This window comes from Tenrec ecaudatus, chromosome 2, assembly GCF_050624435.1.
Source record: "Tenrec ecaudatus isolate mTenEca1 chromosome 2, mTenEca1.hap1, whole genome shotgun sequence".
Classification (NCBI taxonomy): domain Eukaryota; kingdom Metazoa; phylum Chordata; class Mammalia; order Afrosoricida; family Tenrecidae; genus Tenrec; species Tenrec ecaudatus.
This window is the reverse complement of record NC_134531.1, coordinates 130,002,985-130,008,480: the sequence shown is the minus strand read 5'-3', so window position 1 is coordinate 130,008,480 and position 5,496 is coordinate 130,002,985. Positions and strand designations below refer to the sequence as shown.

Genomic DNA, 5,496 nt, shown 5'->3' with positions numbered 1-5,496 from the left:
TATGCTCCCACAGGTTCTTGCCCGGCGACTCTGCAGGGGCGGCACGATGGCCGATGGCCTGGGAGAGCCGGCTGGACTTCTCTCAGGGATCCTTGCCTGATGGCAAGATGGCTCCAGGAGCAGATCCCCAAGGGCCGCGGTTTCCACAGCAACAGGCCTTGCTGGCAGCCACCACCCGGAAGTAGTCGGACTGGGGGTGGGGCAGGAGCAGCGATTGGAGCTGAGCTTCCGGGTCGCGGTCCAGTGGGCGCTTACGTGAAGTGGGGAGGTTTGGCCGACAGGGACAGGCCGAGACAAGGGACAGGGGAGCACTGCGGGTGGGGATTCGAGTCCGTGCTCCGGGGAGAGCGGTGTCCATGCGCCAAGTCTAAGAAGGACAGGGCTGCTGTCATGGCGCTGGTGGATCCCAGGAGAAGGGCAGCCTTCCGCGTGGCAGCTGTGTCCAAAGAATCACCAAGACCCAGCGAATGGACGTGGGCGTTGGGCTTCGCGAGACAAAGAAAAAGAAAGCCAAGAGTGTGGCCTCCAGTATTCCGTTTTCAAAGAAGATTGTTGCATCCAGGTTTTTCCTCACAGAACCTCCTCCCGCTCGAAGAGGGCAGTCCAGACACCCAAGACGCCGCTAGTGAAGACGAGGAAAGTCCTGGTGCGGACCACCTAGAGCCCAAGACTGTGTCCCTGGCCCGGCGCGCAGCCAGGTCGCCCCGCAGCCCGGGGAAGCAGGCCCTGAGGGTTGCAGCGCTCCACAGTGGGGAGAAGAAGGAAGAAGGAAGAAGAGAAGAAGGAGGAGGAGGGGGAAGGGAAGGGGAAGGAGGGAGAGGGGGAGAAAGAGAAGTGTTCTGTGGCCATCCTGGGCCTGCCCCGCCGCCTGGTGGTGGAGCTCTTCAGTCACACAAGACTCGGGGTGGAGGGACCCAGAGTTGTCAAGATGCGCAAAAAGCACAAGAAGAAAAGGGCTCAGGACCCGAGGCCTTCTCCGCCCAGGGCTGTTGGCTGTGGGAGGCTAGCGCTGCACTCTGCACCTGTGCAGGGAGAAAAGTTGTGGAGGAGCTGGAGGCCCCCAGGCAGAAGTGGAATCAGGTGGGCCACCTCAAGGTGAAGAAGTAAAAAGAAAATCTACCTGCATGGAGATCTGTCCCTAGACCAATCCGAAGTCTCAGGTTCGGAAAGAGCAGCTCTAGGAAAAGAAGTAAAAGGAAGCTAGCCAAAGTGGCTGTTCTACATCCCAGTAGGAGAGGGCCCCAGTCTGCCGTGAAGAAGGAAACCAAGTCTAAGCAGCAGGCAGAGGCAGGCATTTAGGAGCCGATGCTAAAGAGGAAGAATCAGCAGTAGTGGAAATTGAGCAAGGACACAGGAACACATGGCGGGGAGGAAGCAGGCCTAGACTTGGAAGTGGTTCTGGAAAAGAAGGGCAGCACGGACAAGGTGCACATCTACCAGTTGAGGCAAAGAAGAGATAGACTGGGAGTCTGGCAAGACAGAAGCTTCCGAAACCAAGATGATGACAGGAACCACATTTGGCCAGTGGGATAGTGCTGGTTTTGGTCATGGAGACCAGAAACTGAAGTTTCTTATATTGATGGGTGGCTTTCAGAACCTGCTGCCTCTGTTCACATCCAGCCCCACTCCCCAGAGCTGCCCTCAGCTTCTCCAATGCTCCAAAGAAAGTTTTATATTGACAGGACTGTTTCCAAGTCCATCAAGTTTGAAGACTAAACTCTTGGGTCTTGTTGGAAGGAGAGGAAAAAGAAGAAGAAGGAAAAAAAGCCAAAATGGCTTTTCTTATTCAGTTATGCAGATTATAGCCACCGGACAAGCAATAGAATGGCCAATTTAGGACAACTGTCTTGATGTATTGGAAGGAATTGGCTTGGACAGGGGAAGCTCGGGTTTCCGGAGCCAAGAGAACACTTACCAAAGGCCATTTAATGTGCTGAACAGAACATGCTAAACATTCCATGTGTGAGGACTCCAGGTATGTAAAAGCAGCTAACATTTGTTGGGAGTCTGTGTGGTGCTAACGGTTAACATATTTCGCTTCTAACCAAAAGGCTGGAGGTTTGAGTCCACCCACAGGTACCTTGGAAGAAAGGCCTGGTGTTCCACTCTCCAAGAAAGCCACCACTGAAAACCCACGGAGTGCAGTTGGGCTCTTGATACGCACAGGGTCACCTAGCACGAGTCCACCAGGCAGTGGGTTTCTGGCATCTAGTTGAAAGTGTTATGTGGATGTGTGACTGTATTTCTCAAAATCCAGGGCGATGGTCATTCTACTCTTGTGGAAGAGACACTCGGGTTCAGGGACGTAATGTAATAGCCCAGGGTCACCTGGCCACGAAGTGCAGGCACTATTCTTTGGTAGCCCAAGCCCAGGCCACTGTTCACTGTGGCTTATCCCCTCGGGAACTATTACCTTGAATCCTTGGGGTTAAAGTATCTTTTGGTTTAACAAATAAATAAATAAATTGATGAGGAATAGTGCTCTATCATTTTAAATAATATTCCTAAGGTCTGAAGCAAGTTAATGATTAAGAAAGAATTCAAAACAAAATTCAAATGAACCTTACCACTCATCTTCCTCCTTCGTATTATATTTTAGTTCATTGATTTGCATTATTTTAGCTAAATTGTAATCCTGAAAATTTAAGATTTGTTTGCAATTATTCTCATTATCCTGCCTCCCCAAATATATAAAGACCTTATTATAAACTAAGCTTACAAAGAAAGAACTTAATGACTTTTTCAATTTGTCATCCTTTATCCTCCATGAATTCTAACTTTTCTTCCCTACTTCCAACTTTACTTTCTTCTGTTTATACTAGCAGAAAGTCAGTCTTTGCAAATTGCTCCAATCTTCAACATGATTCCTATCTCTAGAATCTTCCTTCTATAACCCATCATTTATATTATTTTTAAAATACATATTTGATTTCATTATTTTAATGGCTTAAGCTTTAGGAAATCCTGCTTTGCCTCTGATTTTAGTTTTTATGCCTCTATCTCTCTAACCTAAGCACCCACTGCCTTGTTTAAATTCCCGTTTTCCAAACATGCTGAAAATGTTCCGTGGGATTTCTAGGAGCCATTGGAATTAAATGAATCCTTTCAGTGAGGTATCACATCAGCACATATATGTAAAAACAGCTAGAGATAAATTCATGCCAGAATCCTAAAACCCCAAGAATTCTTACTTTCTTATTTAGTGACTCAGATCCAAACAGCAAGCCTTTGTAAGCATTGGATTATCTTGTACCAAAGCCAATGGAGTTGATTCAGACTCATACTGACCCCAAATAACAGAGATTAAATCTTCACAACAGCAGACAGCTGTACCTTTCTCCTCTGAGAGCTGATAGGTTGGAATCTCGAATCTTGTAGCTAACAATCCATAGTTCACCCCACAGTGCCACCATGGCTCCTAATAGATTCCAGAGAAATGCCTGAGGGAACTGGCATTCTCCATTTCCTGCGGAAATTTTAAACCACTTCCTACTGGAAAATATGCAACTGATCCTGATGGTTTTTGTTTTCCTATTGTCATAATTTAGGTCAAGACAATAGATGCAGAAAAAAACGTTTATTGCTCTTGAAAGCAATTCCTAGAGAAAGTATTGACAGATGACATTTTAATTGCTTTGGCCTCTCTGGCGATTAAATAATCATGAAGCCTCTGCTGTTTAACCAGAAGAGCTTGAAGTACTTTGTATTCTTACCTCAAAGTGAAGCAGTTTCTAGCTGGTAACATTCTGATTGATTTTTCCATATCAAATACAATGTTACGGTCTATTGTTTCCATAGCGAACATATAGCATCTGTCTTCAAATTCAGGCTGTGATCCTGCACTAGCCAGTAATACTTTATATGACCACATCCTTCCATTACAAGAATAAGTGGATTAATATTGATTTTTCCCTCCTGTCCAAGAATGAAGGTCTATCTTAACAGTAATGATTTACACAGCTGGCATATAAGGACATGGTCACTCCTTCTTACTTTCATGGTCAGGATTATTGCTTTGTCTGAAAATCAGTTTCTGCTATTTTTAAAGCATAAATAGATTGAAAAGGGTAACACCCTTTGCAGCTCCTGCCCTTTCATATTACCATATGTTTCCCATAGCACCTTGGAGCGTTCAGAACACTTTGAGCTCTTAATCCGTACAAAATTTTAGGAAAACCACAAAGAACTGGCAAAAAACACATGTCATCATAACTTGACTGCAATATGGTTTAACTAAACACCCTGAAATCTAAAGCATATGTGTGTGTGTGCGTGTGTGTGTGTGACAGAGGGGGGAGGGAGTGATGGGGATGGGTGAAGAGACAGCAATAAAGAGATAATCTATTTCTTAAATTTAAATTCTGTTAACTTAAAGTAAAAAGATTCTGAGTATAACCATACTGTATCAACCCTAACCCCAATAAATTCTCATGCCATAATACCAGAGTATCTGCATGCTTATCACTGCACTACTGTTCTAGAAGCTTCCTTTTGCCCTCGATCTTCTTCACTACCAGATTTATCCACACTTCTAAACTCAAAGGTTACTTTGTTTGGTTCGTAATTATTTTGGATCATGATCATTTTCCTTTCAGTAAGCTAAGTGCTTTTAAAATTAAGTTTAATTACGGTATATTCTCCCTTGGAGCCGTGATGATATAGTGATCATGCGCTGGGCTACTAACTGAAATATCCACAATCAGAACCCACCAACTGTATTACAGTGGAAGTATACGGTCATCATAAATCATAATTGAATGGGTGGTGGTGAGTTCAGAATTTTTTGTTTGTTTGTTTTACTGAATTTGGCCTAAAATACCATCCAGGATACAGTAAACTTTTTGATGAAATAAATGTGACAAAAGTCAAACTTCACTGCTGAATAAACCTTACTCATATCTGAATATACATCGTGCTTCAAAACTCTTTTGCAGCTAACCCAATATTTATGATCAGGCTAGTGTTATTTACATGGTAACACTGCCTATCCAGCAGGATGGCATTCTTTGTTCTGAGTCTGGCCAAAGAGAAAACAGGTCTGAATTAAAAATCAAAGAACACGTCTCCCTGCTCTGGCACTGCCACTATCAAATTGTATGATCTTAAGCAAGTTACTTGCCATATGGAGATTCAAGTTCGTTCCTCCAAAATGATGTGGTTTTGCCCAGTTAGCCCACATAGAAGAGAACTTCTTCCTCTTCATACGCACAATCTCAAAACCACAGAAGTGGATCTGCTCTCAATTGTGAACCATAACCACAAGTCACATTTTTACGAGTAATTGGAGTAGACGTTCATTTTTGACCCAGACCAAGCCTCTCAGATTCTGCCAGGAATCTGCTATTGAGACAAAGCATGAGTGTGAGAAAGATTGAAAGAGGAAATAGATAGCTATTAATAAGCTGTGAAATAGTTATATTCTATGATATATAGTGGAGGATGGAGACGATTTACAGAGTGAATTCAGGTTAAAGAAGACACATAAAGAGGACAGCC

General features: G+C 44.1%; 1 pseudogene; it reads left to right on the top strand.

Annotated features, from left to right (window-relative positions):
* Positions 1 to 928: 928 nt before the first annotated feature.
* Positions 929 to 1,837, top strand: LOC142440093 (lysine-rich nucleolar protein 1-like; annotated as a pseudogene).
* Positions 1,838 to 5,496: the final 3,659 nt, after the last annotated feature.